The sequence below is a fragment of the Saccoglossus kowalevskii genome, chromosome 17 (assembly GCF_978046115.1).
Source record: "Saccoglossus kowalevskii chromosome 17, keSacKowa6.1, whole genome shotgun sequence".
NCBI lineage: Eukaryota > Metazoa > Hemichordata > Enteropneusta > Harrimaniidae > Saccoglossus > Saccoglossus kowalevskii.
Genome location: NC_140657.1, coordinates 28,454,857 through 28,472,655, shown reverse-complemented (window position 1 = coordinate 28,472,655; position 17,799 = coordinate 28,454,857). Strand labels below are relative to the sequence as shown.

The window sequence follows — 17,799 nt, the reverse complement described above, 5'->3', positions numbered from 1 at the left end:
CTTTAAAATCATTGAACATTTCGCAATTAATCGATTGTTACCTTGTGATTTTCTCCACATGTTGCAATAAAGGCCGCAATATATAGAGAAATTGAGCATTAGATCACTGACAATCGTGAGTGTTGAAAGCATGTTCATGTAAATCCTCGATAGTATAGTGGTGAGTATCTCCGCCTGTCACGCGGAAGACCGGGGTTCAATTCCCCGTCGGGGAGGTATTTTTGAGTAAATGATTTGTTATATACAGTTGACCGTCCGAATTGTTTGATTCATACCTCATAAAATGACCTGAAATCGGCAATGAATTCCCCACAAACACAGAATTCTTCAACTCTATGAATTGGGGATTATGAAATCGCTGAATATTACGCAATTAACAGATCGTTACGTTTTGAATATCTTCACATGTTGCAATGTAGGCCCTTACAAATAGAGAAATTGAGCATCAGATCACTGAAAATCATGAGTGTTGAAAGCATATTCATGTAAATCCTCGATCGTATAGTGGTGAGTATCTCCGCCTGTCACGCGGAAGTCCTGGGTTCAATTCCCCGTCGGGGAGGTATTTTTGAGTAAATGATTTGTTATATACAGTTAAACGTCCGAATTGTTTGATTCATACCTCATAAAATGACCTGAAATCGGTAATGAATTCCCCACAAACACAGAATTCTTCAACTCAATGAATTAGTGACTTTAAAATCATTGAACATTTCGCAATTAATCGATTGTTACCTTGTGATTTTCTCCACATGTTGCAATAAAGGCCGCAATATATAGAGAAATTGAGCATTAGATCACTGACAATCGTGAGTGTTGAAAGCATATTCATGTAAATCCTCGATAGTATAGTTACCTTGTGATTATCTCCACATGTTGCAATAAAGGCCGCTATATATAGAGAAATTGAGCATTAGATCACTGACAATCGTGAGTGTTGAAAGCATATTCATGTAAATCCTCGATAGTATAGTGGTGAGTATCTCCGCCTGTCACGCGGAAGACCGGGGTTCAATTCCCCGTCGGGGAGGTGTTTTTGAGTAAATGTTTTGTTATATATAGTTGATCGTCCGAATTGTTTGATTCATACCTCATAAAATGACCTGAAATCGGTAATGAATTCCCCACAAACACAGAATTCTTCAACTCTATGAATTGGGGACTTTGAAATCCCTGAACATTACACAATTAATCGATCGTTACGTTGTGATTATCTCCACATGTTGCAATAAAGGCCGCTATATATAGAGAACTTGAGCATTAGATCACTGACAATCGTGAGTATTGAAAGCATATTCATGTAAATCCTCGATAGTATAGTGGTGAGTATCTCCGCCTGTCACGCGGAAGACCGGGGTTCAATTCCCCGTCGGGGAGATATTTTTGAGTAAATGATTTGTTATATACAGTTGAACGTCCGAATTGTTTGATTCATACCTCATAAAATGACCTGAAATCGGTAATGAATTCCCCACAAACACAGAATTCTTCAACTCTATGAATTGGGGACTTTGAAATCCATGAACATTACGCAATTAATCGATCGTTACGTTTTGAATATCTTCACATGTTGCAATGAAGGCCCTTACAGATAGAGAAATCGAGCATCAGATCACTGAAAATCATGAGTGTACCTCACCACAGAATTCTTCAACTCTATGAATTGGGGGATTGTGAAATCGCTGAACATTACGCAATTAACCGATCGTTACGTTTTGAATATCTTCACATGTTGCAATGTAGGCCCTTACAAATAGAGAAATTGAGCATCAGATCACTGAAAATCATGACTGTTGAAAGAGTATTCATGTAAATCCTCGATAGTATAGTGGTGAGTATTTCCGCCTGTCACGCGGAAAACCGGGGTTCAATTCCCGTCGGGGAGGTATTTTTAAGTAAATGATTTGTTATATACAGTTGACCGTTCAAATTGTTTGATTCATACCTCATAAAATGACCTGAAATCGGTAATGAATTCCCCACAAACACAGAATTCTTCAACTCTATGAATTAGGGACTTTGAAATCCCTGAACATTACGCAATTAATCGATCGTTACGTTGTGATTATCTCCACATGTTGCAATAAAGGCCGCTATATATAGAGAAATTGAGCATTAGATCACTGACAATCGTGAGTGTTGAAAGCATATTCATGTAAATCCTCGATAGTATAGTGGTGAGTATCTCCGCCTGTCACGCGGAAGACCGGGGTTCAATTCCCCATCGGGGAGGTGTTTTTGAGTAAATGATTTGTTATATATAGTTGATCGTCCGAATTGTTTGATTCATACCTCATAAAATGACCTGAAATCGGTAATGAATTCCCCACAAACACAGAATTCTTCAACTCTATGAATTGGGGACTTTGAAATCCCTGAACATTACGCAATTAATCGATCGTTACGTTGTGATTATCTCCACATGTTGCAATAAAGGCCGCTATATATAGAGAACTTGAGCATTAGATCACTGACAATCGTGAGTGTTGAAAGCATATTCATGTAAATCCTCGATAGTATAGTGGTGAGTATCTCCGCCTGTCACGCGGAAGACCGGGGTTCAATTCCCCGTCGGGGAGATATTTTTGAGTAAATGATTTGTTATATACAGTTGAACGTCCGAATTGTTTGATTCATACCTCATAAAATGACCTGAAATCGGTAATGAATTCCCCACAAACACAGAATTCTTCAACTCTATGAATTGGGGACTTTGAAATCCATGAACATTACGCAATTAATCGATCGTTACGTTGTGATTATCTCCACATGTTGCAATAAAGGCCGCTATATATAGAGAAATTGAGCATTAGATCACTGACAATCGTGAGTGTTGAAAGCATATTCATGTAAATCCTCGATAGTATAGTGGTGAGTATCTCCGCCTGTCACGCGGAAGACCGGGGTTCAATTCCCCGTCGGGGAGGTATTTTTGAGTAAATTATTTGTTATATACAGTTGAACGTCCGAATTGTTTGATTCATACCTCATAAAATGACCTGAAATCGGTAATGAATTCCCCACAAACACAGAATTCTTCAACTCTATGAATTGGGGACTTTGAAATCCATGAACATTACGCAATTAATCGATCGTTACGTTGTGATTATCTCCACATGTTGCAATAAAGGCCGCTATATATAGAGAAATTGAGCATTAGATCACTGACAATCGTGAGTGTTGAAAGCATATTCATGTAAATCCTCGATAGTATAGTGGTGAGTATCTCCGCCTGTCACGCGGAAGACCGGGGTTCAATTCCCCGTCGGGGAGGTATTTTTGAGTAAATGATTTGTTATATACAGTTGACCGTCCGAATTGTTTGATTCATACCTCATAAAATGACCTGAAATCGGCAATGAATTCCCCACAAACACAGAATTCTTCAACTCTATGAATTGGGGATTATGAAATCGCTGAATATTACGCAATTAACAGATCGTTACGTTTTGAATATCTTCACATGTTGCAATGTAGGCCCTTACAAATAGAGAAATTGAGCATCAGATCACTGAAAATCATGAGTGTTGAAAGCATATTCATGTAAATCCTCGATCGTATAGTGGTGAGTATCTCCGCCTGTCACGCGGAAGTCCGGGGTTCAATTCCCCGTCGGGGAGGTATTTTTGAGTAAATGATTTGTTATATACAGTTAAACGTCCGAATTGTTTGATTCATACCTCATAAAATGACCTGAAATCGGTAATGAATTCCCCACAAACACAGAATTCTTCAACTCAATGAATTAGTGACTTTAAAATCATTGAACATTTCGCAATTAATCGATTGTTACCTTGTGATTTTCTCCACATGTTGCAATAAAGGCCGCAATATATAGAGAAATTGAGCATTAGATCACTGACAATCGTGAGTGTTGAAAGCATGTTCATGTAAATCCTCGATAGTATAGTGGTGAGTATCTCCGCCTGTCACGCGGAAGACCGGGGTTCAATTCCCCGTCGGGGAGGTATTTTTGAGTAAATGATTTGTTATATACAGTTGACCGTCCGAATTGTTTGATTCATACCTCATAAAATGACCTGAAATCGGCAATGAATTCCCCACAAACACAGAATTCTTCAACTCTATGAATTGGGGATTATGAAATCGCTGAATATTACGCAATTAACAGATCGTTACGTTTTGAATATCTTCACATATTGCAATGTAGTCCCTTACAAATAGAGAAATTGAGCATCAGACCACTGAAAATCATGAGTGTTGAAAGCATATTCATGTAAATCCTCGATAGTATAGTGCTGAGTATCTCCGCCTGTCACGCGGAAGACCGGGGTTCAATTCCCCGTCGGGGAGGTATTTTTGAGTAAATGATTTGTTATATAAAGTTGAAAGTCCGAATTGTTTGATTCATACCTCATAAAATGACCTGAAATCGGTAATGAATTCCCCACAAACACAGAATTCTTCAACTCTATGAATTGGGGACTTTGAAATCCATGAACATTACGCAATTAATCGATCGTTACGTTGTGATTATCTCCACATGTTGCAATAAAGGCCGCTATATATAGAGAAATTGAGCATTAGATCACTGACAATCGTGAGTGTTGAAAGCATATTCATGTAAATCCTCGATAGTATAGTGGTGAGTATCTCCGCCTGTCACGCGGAAGACCGGGGTTCAATTCCCCGTCGGGGAGGTATTTTTGAGTAAATGATTTGTTATATACAGTTGACCGTCCGAATTGTTTGATTCATACCTCATAAAATGACCTGAAATCGGCAATGAATTCCCCACAAACACAGAATTCTTCAACTCTATGAATTGGGGAGTATGAAATCGCTGAATATTACGCAATTAACAGATCGTTACGTTTTGAATATCTTCACATGTTGCAATGTAGGCCCTTACAAATAGAGAAATTGAGCATCAGATCACTGAAAATCATGAGTGTTGAAAGCATATTCATGTAAATCCACGATCGTATAGTGGTGAGTATCTCCGCCTGTCACGCGGAAGTCCGGGGTTCAATTCCCCGTCGGGGAGGTATTTTTGAGTAAATGATTTGTTATATACAGTTAAACGTCCGAATTGTTTGATTCATACCTCATAAAATGACCTGAAATCGGTAATGAATTCCCCACAAACACAGAATTCTTCAACTCAATGAATTAGTGACTTTAAAATCATTGAACATTTCGCAATTAATCGATTGTTACCTTGTGATTTTCTCCACATGTTGCAATAAAGGCCGCAATATATAGAGAAATTGAGCATTAGATCACTGACAATCGTGAGTGTTGAAAGCATGTTCATGTAAATCCTCGATAGTATAGTGGTGAGTATCTCCGCCTGTCACGCGGAAGACCGGGGTTCAATTCCCCGTCGGGGAGGTATTTTTGAGTAAATGATTTGTTATATACAGTTGACCGTCCGAATTGTTTGATTCATACCTCATAAAATGACCTGAAATCGGCAATGAATTCCCCACAAACACAGAATTCTTCAACTCTATGAATTGGGGATTATGAAATCGCTGAATATTACGCAATTAACAGATCGTTACGTTTTGAATATCTTCACATATTGCAATGTAGTCCCTTACAAATAGAGAAATTGAGCATCAGACCACTGAAAATCATGAGTGTTGAAAGCATATTCATGTAAATCCTCGATAGTATAGTGGTGAGTATCTCCGCCTGTCACGCGGAAGACCGGGGTTCAATTCCCCGTCGGGGAGGTATTTTTGAGCAAATGATTTGTTATATACAGTTGACCGTCCGAATTGTTTGATTCATACCTCATAAAATGACCTGAAATCGGTAATGAATTCCCCACAAACACAGAATTCTTCAACTCTATGAATTAGGGGACTATGAAATCGCTGAACATTACGCAATTAATCGATCGTTACGTTGTGATTATCTCCACGTGTTGCAATAAAGGCCGCTATATATAGAGAAATTGAGCATTAGATCACTGAAAATCGTGAGTGTAGAAACTTAAGTATGTTCATGTAAATCCTCGATAGTATAGTGGTGAGTATCTCAGCCTGTCACGCGGAAGACCGGGGTTCAATTCCCCGTCGGGGAGGTATTTTTAAGTAAAGGATTTGTTATATACAGTTGACCGTCCGAATTGTTTGATTCATATCTCATAAAATGACCTGAAATCGGCAATGAATTCCTCACAAATACAGCATTCTTCAACTCAATGAATCGGTGACTTTGAAATCCCTGAACGTTACGCAATTAATCGATCGTTACGTTGTGATTATCTCCACATGTTGCAATAAAGGCCGCTATATATAGAGAAATTGAGCATCAGATCACTGAAAATCATGACTGTTGAAAGAGTATTCATGTAAATCCTCGATAGTATAGTGGTGAGTATTTCCGCCTGTCACGCGGAAAACCGGGGTTCAATTCCCGTCGGGGAGGTATTTTTAAGTAAATGATTTGTTATATACAGTTGACCGTTCAAATTGTTTGATTCATACCTCATAAAATGACCTGAAATCGGTAATGAATTCCCCACAAACACAGAATTCTTCAACTCTATGAATTGCGGGACTATGAAATCGCTGAACATTACGCAATTAATCGATCGTTACGTTGTGATTATCTCCACATGTTGCAATAAGGCCGCTATATATAGAGAAATTGAGCATTAGATCACTGAAAATCGTGAGTGTAGAAACTTAAGTATGTTCATGTAAATCCTCGATAGTATAGTGGTGAGTATCTCAGCCTGTCACGCGGAAGACCGGGGTTCAATTCCCCGTCGGGGAGGTATTTTTAAGTAAAGGATTTGTTATATACAGTTGACCGTCCGAATTGTTTCATTCATATCTCATAAAATGACCTGAAATCGGCAATGAATTCCTCACAAATACAGCATTCTTCAACTCAATGAATTGTTGACTTTGAAATCCCTGAACATTACGCAATTAACCGATCGTTACGTTTTGAATATCTTCACATGTTGCAATGTAGGCCCTTACAAATAGAGAAATTGAGCATCAGATCACTGAAAATCATGACTGTTGAAAGCGTATTCATGTAAATCCTCGATAGTATAGTGGTGAGTATTTCCGCCTGTCACGCGGAAAACCGGGGTTCAATTCCCGTCGGGGAGGTATTTTTAAGTAAATGATTTGTTATATACAGTTGACCGTTCAAATTGTTTGATTCATACCTCATAAAATGACATGAAATCGGTAATGAATTCCCCACAAACACAGAATTCTTCAACTCTATGAATTGCGGGACTATGAAATCGCTGAACATTACGCAATTAATCGATCGTTACGTTGTGATTATCTCCACATGTTGCAATAAGGCCGCTATATATAGAGAAATTGAGCATTAGATCACTGAAAATCGTGAATGTAGAAACTTAAGTATGTTCATGTAAATCCACGATCGTATAGTGGTGAGTATCTCCGCCTGTCACGCGGAAGTCCGGGGTTCAATTCCCCGTCGGGGAGGTATTTTTGAGTAAATGATTTGTTATATACAGTTAAACGTCCGAATTGTTTGATTCATACCTCATAAAATGACCTGAAATCGGTAATGAATTCCCCACAAACACAGAATTCTTCAACTCAATGAATTAGTGACTTTAAAATCATTGAACATTTCGCAATTAATCGATTGTTACCTTGTGATTTTCTCCACATGTTGCAATAAAGGCCGCAATATATAGAGAAATTGAGCATTAGATCACTGACAATCGTGAGTGTTGAAAGCATGTTCATGTAAATCCTCGATAGTATAGTGGTGAGTATCTCCGCCTGTCACGCGGAAGACCGGGGTTCAATTCCCCGTCGGGGAGGTATTTTTGAGTAAATGATTTGTTATATACAGTTGACCGTCCGAATTGTTTGATTCATACCTCATAAAATGACCTGAAATCGGCAATGAATTCCCCACAAACACAGAATTCTTCAACTCTATGAATTGGGGATTATGAAATCGCTGAATATTACGCAATTAACAGATCGTTACGTTTTGAATATCTTCACATATTGCAATGTAGTCCCTTACAAATAGAGAAATTGAGCATCAGACCACTGAAAATCATGAGTGTTGAAAGCATATTCATGTAAATCCTCGATAGTATAGTGGTGAGTATCTCCGCCTGTCACGCGGAAGACCGGGGTTCAATTCCCCGTCGGGGAGGTATTTTTGAGCAAATGATTTGTTATATACAGTTGACCGTCCGAATTGTTTGATTCATACCTCATAAAATGACCTGAAATCGGTAATGAATTCCCCACAAACACAGAATTCTTCAACTCTATGAATTAGGGGACTATGAAATCGCTGAACATTACGCAATTAATCGATCGTTACGTTGTGATTATCTCCACGTGTTGCAATAAAGGCCGCTATATATAGAGAAATTGAGCATTAGATCACTGAAAATCGTGAGTGTAGAAACTTAAGTATGTTCATGTAAATCCTCGATAGTATAGTGGTGAGTATCTCAGCCTGTCACGCGGAAGACCGGGGTTCAATTCCCCGTCGGGGAGGTATTTTTAAGTAAAGGATTTGTTATATACAGTTGACCGTCCGAATTGTTTGATTCATATCTCATAAAATGACCTGAAATCGGCAATGAATTCCTCACAAATACAGCATTCTTCAACTCAATGAATCGGTGACTTTGAAATCCCTGAACGTTACGCAATTAATCGATCGTTACGTTGTGATTATCTCCACATGTTGCAATAAAGGCCGCTATATATAGAGAAATTGAGCATCAGATCACTGAAAATCATGACTGTTGAAAGAGTATTCATGTAAATCCTCGATAGTATAGTGGTGAGTATTTCCGCCTGTCACGCGGAAAACCGGGGTTCAATTCCCGTCGGGGAGGTATTTTTAAGTAAATGATTTGTTATATACAGTTGACCGTTCAAATTGTTTGATTCATACCTCATAAAATGACCTGAAATCGGTAATGAATTCCCCACAAACACAGAATTCTTCAACTCTATGAATTGCGGGACTATGAAATCGCTGAACATTACGCAATTAATCGATCGTTACGTTGTGATTATCTCCACATGTTGCAATAAGGCCGCTATATATAGAGAAATTGAGCATTAGATCACTGAAAATCGTGAGTGTAGAAACTTAAGTATGTTCATGTAAATCCTCGATAGTATAGTGGTGAGTATCTCAGCCTGTCACGCGGAAGACCGGGGTTCAATTCCCCGTCGGGGAGGTATTTTTAAGTAAAGGATTTGTTATATACAGTTGACCGTCCGAATTGTTTCATTCATATCTCATAAAATGACCTGAAATCGGCAATGAATTCCTCACAAATACAGCATTCTTCAACTCAATGAATTGTTGACTTTGAAATCCCTGAACATTACGCAATTAACCGATCGTTACGTTTTGAATATCTTCACATGTTGCAATGTAGGCCCTTACAAATAGAGAAATTGAGCATCAGATCACTGAAAATCATGACTGTTGAAAGCGTATTCATGTAAATCCTCGATAGTATAGTGGTGAGTATTTCCGCCTGTCACGCGGAAAACCGGGGTTCAATTCCCGTCGGGGAGGTATTTTTAAGTAAATGATTTGTTATATACAGTTGACCGTTCAAATTGTTTGATTCATACCTCATAAAATGACATGAAATCGGTAATGAATTCCCCACAAACACAGAATTCTTCAACTCTATGAATTGCGGGACTATGAAATCGCTGAACATTACGCAATTAATCGATCGTTACGTTGTGATTATCTCCACATGTTGCAATAAGGCCGCTATATATAGAGAAATTGAGCATTAGATCACTGAAAATCGTGAGTGTAGAAACTTAAGTATGTTCAAGTAAATCTTCGATAGTATAGTGGCGAGTATCTCCGCCTGTCACGCGGAAGACCTGGGTTCAATTCCCCGTCGGGGAGGTACTTTTGAGTAAATGATTTGTTATATACAGTTGACCGTCCGAATTGTTTGATTCATACCTCATAAAATGACCTGAAATCGGTAATGAATTCCCCACAAACACATAATTCTTCAACTCTATGAATTGGGGGACTATGAAATCGATGAACATTACGCAATTAACCGATCGTTACGTTTTGAATATCTTCACATGTTGCAATGTAGGCCCTTACAAATAGAGAAATTGAGCATCAGATCACTGAAAATCATGACTGTTGAAAGCGTATTCATGTAAATCCTCGATAGTATAGTGGTGAGTATTTCCGCCTGTCACGCGGAAAACCGGGGTTCAATTCCCGTCGGGGAGGTATTTTTAAGTAAATGATTTGTTATATACAGTTGACGTTCAAATTGTTTGATTCATACCTCATCAAATGACCTGAAATCGGTAATGAATTCCCCACAAACACAGAATTCTTCAACTCAATGAATTAGTGACTTTAAAATCATTGAACATTTCGCAATTAACCGATTGTTACCTTGTGATTTTCTCCACATGTTGCAATAAAGGCCGCAATATATAGAGAAATTGAGCATTGGATCACTGACAATCGTGAGTGTAGAAAGTATGTTCATGTAAATCTTCGATAGTATAGCGGCGAGTATCCCCGCCTGTCACGCGGAAGACCGGGGTTCAATTCTCCGTCGGGGAGGTATTTTTGAGTAAATGATTTGTTATATACAGTTGACCGTCCGAATTGTTTGATTCATACCTCATAAAATGACCTGAAATCGGCAATGAATTCCTCACAAATACAGCATTCTTCAACTCAATGAATTGTTGACTTTGAAATCCCTGAACATTACGCAATTAACCGATCGTTACTTTTTGAATATCTTCACATGTTGCAATAAGGCCGCTATATATAGAGAAATTGAGCATTAGATCACTGAAAATCGTGAGTGTAGAAACTTAAGTATGTTCATGTAAATCTTCGATAGTAGAGTGGCGAGTATCTCCGCCTGTCACGCGGAATACCTGGGTTCAATTCCCCGTCGGGGAGGTACTTTTGAGTAAATGATTTGTTATATACAGTTGACCGTCCGAATTGTTTGATTCATACCTCATAAAATGACCTGAAATCGGTAATGAATTCCCCCACAAACACATAATTCTTCAACTCTATGAATTGGGGGACTATGAAATCGATGAACATTACGCAATTAACCGATCGTTACGTTGTGATTATCTCAACATGTTGCAATAAAGTCCGCTATATATAGAGAAATTGAGCATTAGATCACTGAAAATCGTGAGTGTAGAAAGTATGTTCACGTAAGTCCTCGATAGTATAGTGGTGAGTATCTCCGCCTGTCACGCGGAAGACCGGGGTTCAATTCCCCGTCGTGGAGGTATTTTTGAGTAAATGATTTACTATATACAGTTGACCGTCCGAATTGTTTGATTCATACCTCATAAAATGACCTGAAATCGGTAATGAATTCCCCACAAACACAGAATTCTTCAACTCTATGAATTGGGGGACTATGAAATCGCTGAACATTACGCAATTAACCGATCGTTACGTTTTGAATATCTTCACATGTTGCAATGTAGTCCCTTACAAATAGAGAAATTGAGCATCAGATCACTGAAAATCATGACTGTTGAAAGCGTATTCATGTAAACCCTTGATAGTATAGTGGTGAGTATTTCCGCCTGTCCCGCGGAAAACCGGGGTTCAATTCCCGTCGGGGAGGTATTTTTAAGTAAATGATTTGTTATATACAGTTGACCGTCCGAATTGTTTGATTCATACCTCATAAAATGACCTGAAATCGGTAATGAATTCCCCCACAAACACATAATTCTTCAACTCTATGAATTGGGGGACTATGAAATCGATGAACATTACGCAATTAACCGATCGTTACGTTGTGATTATCTCAACATGTTGCAATAAAGTCCGCTATATATAGAGAAATTGAGCATTAGATCACTGAAAATCGTGAGTGTAGAAAGTATGTTCACGTTAGTCCTCGATAGTATAGTGGTGAGTATCTCCGCCTGTCACGCGGAAGATCGGGGTTCAATTCCCCGTCGGGGAGGTATTTTTGAGTAAATGATTTACTATATACAGTTGACCGTCCGAATTGTTTGATTCATACCTCATAAAATGACCTGAAATCGGTAATGAATTCCCCACAAACACAGAATTCTTCAACTCTATGAATTGGGGGACTATGAAATCGCTGAACATTACGTAATTAATCGATCATTACGTTGTGATTATCTCCACATGTTGCAATAAAGGCCGCTATATATAGAGAAATTGAGCATTAGATCACTGAAAATCGTGAGTGTAGAAGCTTAAGTATGTTCATGTAAATCTTCGATAGTATAGTTGCGAGTATCTCCGCCTGTCATGCGGAAGACCTGGGTTCAATTCCCTGTCGGGGAAGTACTTTTGAGTAAATGATTTGTTATATACAGTTGACCGTCCGAATTGTTTGATTCATACCTCATAAAATGACCTGAAATCGGTAATGAATTCCCCCACAAACACAGAATTCTTCAACTCAATGAATTGGGGGACTATGAAATCGATGAACATTACGCAATTAACCGATCGTTACGTTGTGATTATCTCAACATGTTGCAATAAAGTCCGCTATATATAGAGAAATTGAGCATTAGATCACTGAAAATCGTGAGTGTTGAAAGCATATTCATGTAAATCCTCGATAGTATAGTGGTGAGTATCTCCGCCTGTCACGCGGAAGACCGGGGTTCAATTCCCCGTCGGGGAGGTATTTTTGAGTAAATGATTTGCTATATACAGTTGACCGTCCGAATTGTTTGATTCATACCTCATAAAATGACCTGAAATCAGTAATGAATTCCCCACAAACACAGAATTCTTCAACACTATGAATTGGGGGACTATGAAATCGCTGAACATTACGCAATTAACCGATCGTTACGTTTTGAATATATTCACATGTTGCAATGTAGGCCCTTACAAATAGCGAAATTGAGCATCAGATCACTGAAAATCATGAGTGTTGAAAGCATATTCATGTAAATCCTCGTTAGTATAGTGGTGAGTATTTCCGCCTGTCACGCGGAAGACCGATTTTCAATTCACCGTCGGGGAGGTATTTTTGAGTAAATGATTTGTTATATACAGTTGACCGTCCGAATTGTTTGATTCATACCTCATAAAATGACCTGAAATCGGTAATGAATTCCCCACAAACACAGAATTCTTCAACTCGATGAATTAGGGACTTTGAAATCCCTGAACATTACGCAATTAATCGATCGTTACGTTGTGATTATCTCCACATGTTGCAATAAAGGCCGCTATATATAGAGAAATTGAGCATTAGATCACTGACAATCGTGAGTGTTGAAAGCATGTTCATGTAAATCCTCGATAGTATAGTGGTGAGTATCTCCGCCTGTCACGCGGAAGACCGGGGTTCAATTCCCCGTCGGGGAGGTATTTTTGAGCAAATGATTTGTTATATACAGTTGACCGTCCGAATTGTTTGATTCATACCTCATAAAATGACCTGAAATCGGTAATGAATTCCCCACAAACACAGAATTCTTCAACTCTATGAATTGGGGATTATGAAATCGCTGAACATTACGCAATTAACCGATCGTTACGTTTTGAATATCTTCACATGTTGCAATGTAGGCCCTTACAAATAGAGAAATTGAGCATTAGATCACTGGCAATCGTGAGTGTTGAAAGCATGTTCATGTAAATCCTCGATAGTGTAGTGGTGAGTATCTCCGCCTGTCACGCGGAAGACCGGGTTTCAATTCACCGTCGGGGAGGTATTTTTGAGTAAATGATTTGTTATATACAGTTGACCGTCCGAATTGTTTGATTCATACCTCATAAAATGACCTGAAATCGGTAATGAATTCCCCACAAACACAGAATTCTTCAACTCTCTGAATTGCGGGACTATGAAATCGCTGAACATTACGCAATTAATCGATCGTTACGTTGTGATTATCTCCACATGTTGCAATAAGGCCGCTATATATAGAGAAATTGAGCATTAGATCACTGAAAATCGTGAGTGTAGAAACTTAAGTATGTTCATGTAAATCTTCGATAGTATAGTGGCGAGTATCTCCGCCTGTCACGCGGAAGACCTGGGTTCAATTCCCCGTCGGGGAGATACTTTTGAGTAAATGATTTGTTATATACAGTTGACCGTCCGAATTGTTTGATTCATACCTCATAAAATGACCTGAAATCGGTAATGAATTCCCCACAAACACAGAATTCTTCAACTCTATGAATTAGGGACTTTGAAATCCCTGAACATTACGCAATTAATCGATCGTTACGTTGTGATTATCTCCACATGTTGCAATAAAGGCCGCTATATATAGAGAAATTGAGCATTAGATCACTGACAATCGTGAGTGTTGAAAGCATATTCATGTAAATCCTCGATAGTATAGTGGTGAGTATCTCCGCCTGTCACGCGGAAGACCGGGGTTCAATTCCCCGTCGGGGAGGTGTTTCTGAGTAAATGATTTGTTATATACAGTTGACCGTCCGAATTGTTTGATTCATACCTCATAAAATGACCTGAAATCGGTAATGAATTCCCCACAAACGCAGAATTCTTCAACTCTATGAATTGGGGGATTGTGAAATCGCTGAACATTACGCAATTAACCGATCGTTACGTTTTGAATATATTCACATGTTGCAATGTAGGCCCTTACAAATATCGAAATTGAGCATCAGATCACTGAAAATCATGAGTGTTGAAAGCATATTCATGTAAATCCTCGTTAGTATAGTGGTGAGTATTTCCGCCTGTCACGCGGAAGACCGATTTTCAATTCACCGTCGGGGAGGTATTTTTGAGTAAATGATTTGTTATATACAGTTGACCGTCCGAATTGTTTGATTCATACCTCATAAAATGACCTGAAATCGGTAATGAATTCCCCACAAACACAGAATTCTTCAACTCGATGAATTAGGGACTTTGAAATCCCTGAACATTACGCAATTAATCGATCGTTACGTTGTGATTATCTCCACATGTTGCAATAAAGGCCGCTATATATAGAGAAATTGAGCATTAGATCACTGACAATCGTGAGTGTTGAAAGCATGTTCATGTAAATCCTCGATAGTATAGTGGTTAGTATCTCCGCCTGTCACGCGGAAGACCGAGGTTCAATTCCCCGTCGGGGAGGTATTTTTGAGCAAATGATTTGTTATATACAGTTGACCGTCCGAATTGTTTGATTCATACCTCATAAAATGACCTGAAATCGGTAATGAATTCCTGACAAACACAGAATTCTTCAACACTATGAATTGGGGATTATGAAATCGCTGAACATTACGCAATTAACCGATCGTTACGTTTTGAATATCTTCACATGTTGCAATGTAGGCCATTACAAATAGAGAAATTGAGCATCAGATCACTGAAAATCATGAGTGTTGAAAGCATATTCATGTAAATCCTCGATAGTGTAGTGGTGAGTATCTCCGCCTGTCACGCGGAAGACCGGGTTTCAATTCACCGTCGGGGAGGTATTTTTGAGTAAATGATTTGTTATATACAGTTGACCGTCCGAATTGTTTGATTCATACCTCATAAAATGACCTGAAATCGGTAATGAATTCCCCACAAACACAGAATTCTTCAACTCTATGAATAAGGGACTTTGAAATCCCTGAACATTACGCAATTAATCGATTGTTACGTTGTGATTATCTCCACATGTTGCAATAAAGGCCGCTATATATAGAGAAATTGAGCATTAGATCACTGACAATCGTGAGTGTTGAAAGCATATTCATGTAAATCCTCTATAGTATAGTGGTGAGTATCTCCGCCTGTCACGCGGAAGACCGGGGTTCAATTCCCCGTTGGGGAGGTGTTTCTGAGTAAATGATTTGTTATATACAGTTGACCGTCCGAATTGTTTGATTCATACCTCATAAAATGACCTGAAATCGGTAATGAATTCCCCACAAACGCAGAATTCTTCAACTCTATGAATTGGGCGATTGTGAAATCGCTGAACATTACCCAATTAACCGATCGTTACGTTTTGAATATATTCACATGTTGCAAATAGAGAAATTGAGCATCAGATCACTGAAAATCATAAGTGTTGAAAGCATATTCATGTAAATCCTCGTTAGTATAGTGGTGAGTATTTCCGCCTGTCACGCGGAAGACCGGGTTTCAATTCACCGTCGGGGAGGTATTTTTGAGTAAATGATTTGTTATATACAGTTGACCGTCCGAATTGTTTGATTCATACCTCATAAAATGACCTGAAATCGGTAATGAATTCCCCACAAACACAGAATTCTTCAACTCGATGAATTAGGGACTTTGAAATCCCTGAACATTACGCAATTAATCGATCGTTACGTTGTGATTATCTCCACATGTTGCAATAAAGGCCACTATATATAGAGAAATTGAGCATTAGATCACTGACAATCGTGAGTGTTGAAAGCATGTTCATGTAAATCCTCGATAGTATAGTGGTGAGTATCTCCGCCTGTCACGCGGAAGACCGGGGTTCAATTCCCCGTCGGGGAGGTATTTTTGAGCAAATGATTTGTTATATACAGTTGACCGTCCGAATTGTTTGATTCATACCTCATAAAATGACCTGAAATCGGTAATGAATTCCCCACAAACACAGAATTCTTCAACTCTATGAATTGGGGATTATGAAATCGCTGAATATTACGCAATTAACCGATCGTTACGTTTTGAATATCTTCACATGTTGCAATGTAGGCCCTTACAAATAGAGAAATTGAGCATTAGATCACTGGCAATCGTGAGTGTTGAAAGCATGTTCATGTAAATCCTCGATAGTATAGTGGTGAGTATCTCCGCCTGTCACGCGGAAGACCGGGGTTCAATTCCCCGTCGGGGAGGTATTTTTGAGCAAATGATTTGTTATATACAGTTGACCGTCCGAATTGTTTGATTCATACCTCATAAAATGACCTGAAATCGGTAATGAATTCCCCACAAACACAGAATTCTTCAACTCTCTGAATTGCGGGACTATGAAATCGCTGAACATTACGCAATTAATCGATCGTTACGTTGTGATTATCTCCACATGTTGCAATAAGGCCGCTATATATAGAGAAATTGAGCATTAGATCACTGAAAATCGTGAGTGTAGAAACTTAAGTATGTTCATGTAAATCTTCGATAGTATAGTGGCGAGTATCTCCGCCTGTCACGCGGAAGACCTGGGTTCAATTCCCCGTCGGGGAGGTACTTTTGAGTAAATGATTTGTTATATACAGTTGACCGTCCGAATTGTTTGATTCATACCTCATAAAATGACCTGAAATCGGTAATGAATTCCCCCACAAACACATAATTCTTCAACTCTATGAATTGGGGGACTATGAAATCGATGAACATTACGCAATTAACCGATCGTTACGTTGTGATTATCTCAACATGTTGCAATAAAGTCCGCTATATATAGAGAAATTGAGCATTAGATCACTGAAAATCGTGAGTGTAGAAAGTATGTTCACGTAAGTCCTCGATAGTATAGTGGTGAGTATCTCCGCCTGTCACGCGGAAGACCGGGGTTCAATTCCCCGTCGGGGAGGTATTTTTGAGTAAATGATTTACTATATACAGTTGACCGTCCGAATTGTTTGATTCATACCTCATAAAATGACCTGAAATCGGTAATGAATTCCCCACAAACACAGAATTCTTCAACTCTATGAATTGGGGGACTATGAAATCGCTGAACATTACGTAATTAATCGATCATTACGTTGTGATTATCTCCACATGTTGCAATAAATGCCGCTATATATAGAGAAATTGAGCATTAGATCACTGAAAATCGTGAGTGT

At 38.8% G+C, this 17,799-nt stretch overlaps 20 non-coding genes across 20 annotated transcripts; all 20 read left to right on the top strand.

Moving 5' to 3' along the window:
• The first annotated feature begins 143 nt into the window (after positions 1–143).
• Positions 144–215, top strand: TRNAD-GUC (transfer RNA aspartic acid (anticodon GUC)). The gene has a single exon. It is a non-coding gene; the product is annotated as a tRNA-Asp (tRNA).
• Positions 216–958: 743 nt separating this feature from the next.
• Positions 959–1,030, top strand: TRNAD-GUC (transfer RNA aspartic acid (anticodon GUC)). Its single transcript has one exon. It is a non-coding gene; the product is annotated as a tRNA-Asp (tRNA).
• A 275-nt stretch (positions 1,031–1,305) lies between these two features.
• Positions 1,306–1,377, top strand: TRNAD-GUC (transfer RNA aspartic acid (anticodon GUC)). The gene has a single exon. It is a non-coding gene; the product is annotated as a tRNA-Asp (tRNA).
• A 1,130-nt stretch (positions 1,378–2,507) lies between these two features.
• On the top strand, positions 2,508–2,579 carry TRNAD-GUC (transfer RNA aspartic acid (anticodon GUC)). The gene has a single exon. It is a non-coding gene; the product is annotated as a tRNA-Asp (tRNA).
• Positions 2,580–2,854: 275 nt separating this feature from the next.
• TRNAD-GUC (transfer RNA aspartic acid (anticodon GUC)) lies at positions 2,855–2,926 on the top strand. Its single transcript has one exon. It is a non-coding gene; the product is annotated as a tRNA-Asp (tRNA).
• Positions 2,927–3,201: 275 nt separating this feature from the next.
• On the top strand, positions 3,202–3,273 carry TRNAD-GUC (transfer RNA aspartic acid (anticodon GUC)). Its single transcript has one exon. It is a non-coding gene; the product is annotated as a tRNA-Asp (tRNA).
• Positions 3,274–3,895: 622 nt separating this feature from the next.
• On the top strand, positions 3,896–3,967 carry TRNAD-GUC (transfer RNA aspartic acid (anticodon GUC)). Its single transcript has one exon. It is a non-coding gene; the product is annotated as a tRNA-Asp (tRNA).
• Positions 3,968–4,589: 622 nt separating this feature from the next.
• TRNAD-GUC (transfer RNA aspartic acid (anticodon GUC)) lies at positions 4,590–4,661 on the top strand. The gene has a single exon. It is a non-coding gene; the product is annotated as a tRNA-Asp (tRNA).
• A 622-nt stretch (positions 4,662–5,283) lies between these two features.
• TRNAD-GUC (transfer RNA aspartic acid (anticodon GUC)) lies at positions 5,284–5,355 on the top strand. Its single transcript has one exon. It is a non-coding gene; the product is annotated as a tRNA-Asp (tRNA).
• Positions 5,356–5,630: 275 nt separating this feature from the next.
• Positions 5,631–5,702, top strand: TRNAD-GUC (transfer RNA aspartic acid (anticodon GUC)). The gene has a single exon. It is a non-coding gene; the product is annotated as a tRNA-Asp (tRNA).
• Positions 5,703–7,726: 2,024 nt separating this feature from the next.
• On the top strand, positions 7,727–7,798 carry TRNAD-GUC (transfer RNA aspartic acid (anticodon GUC)). Its single transcript has one exon. It is a non-coding gene; the product is annotated as a tRNA-Asp (tRNA).
• Positions 7,799–8,073: 275 nt separating this feature from the next.
• Positions 8,074–8,145, top strand: TRNAD-GUC (transfer RNA aspartic acid (anticodon GUC)). The gene has a single exon. It is a non-coding gene; the product is annotated as a tRNA-Asp (tRNA).
• Positions 8,146–11,911: 3,766 nt separating this feature from the next.
• On the top strand, positions 11,912–11,983 carry TRNAD-GUC (transfer RNA aspartic acid (anticodon GUC)). The gene has a single exon. It is a non-coding gene; the product is annotated as a tRNA-Asp (tRNA).
• A 630-nt stretch (positions 11,984–12,613) lies between these two features.
• On the top strand, positions 12,614–12,685 carry TRNAD-GUC (transfer RNA aspartic acid (anticodon GUC)). The gene has a single exon. It is a non-coding gene; the product is annotated as a tRNA-Asp (tRNA).
• A 623-nt stretch (positions 12,686–13,308) lies between these two features.
• TRNAD-GUC (transfer RNA aspartic acid (anticodon GUC)) lies at positions 13,309–13,380 on the top strand. Its single transcript has one exon. It is a non-coding gene; the product is annotated as a tRNA-Asp (tRNA).
• Positions 13,381–14,354: 974 nt separating this feature from the next.
• Positions 14,355–14,426, top strand: TRNAD-GUC (transfer RNA aspartic acid (anticodon GUC)). Its single transcript has one exon. It is a non-coding gene; the product is annotated as a tRNA-Asp (tRNA).
• Positions 14,427–15,743: 1,317 nt separating this feature from the next.
• Positions 15,744–15,815, top strand: TRNAD-GUC (transfer RNA aspartic acid (anticodon GUC)). Its single transcript has one exon. It is a non-coding gene; the product is annotated as a tRNA-Asp (tRNA).
• A 608-nt stretch (positions 15,816–16,423) lies between these two features.
• On the top strand, positions 16,424–16,495 carry TRNAD-GUC (transfer RNA aspartic acid (anticodon GUC)). The gene has a single exon. It is a non-coding gene; the product is annotated as a tRNA-Asp (tRNA).
• A 275-nt stretch (positions 16,496–16,770) lies between these two features.
• Positions 16,771–16,842, top strand: TRNAD-GUC (transfer RNA aspartic acid (anticodon GUC)). The gene has a single exon. It is a non-coding gene; the product is annotated as a tRNA-Asp (tRNA).
• A 629-nt stretch (positions 16,843–17,471) lies between these two features.
• On the top strand, positions 17,472–17,543 carry TRNAD-GUC (transfer RNA aspartic acid (anticodon GUC)). Its single transcript has one exon. It is a non-coding gene; the product is annotated as a tRNA-Asp (tRNA).
• The last annotated feature ends 256 nt before the right edge of the window (positions 17,544–17,799 follow it).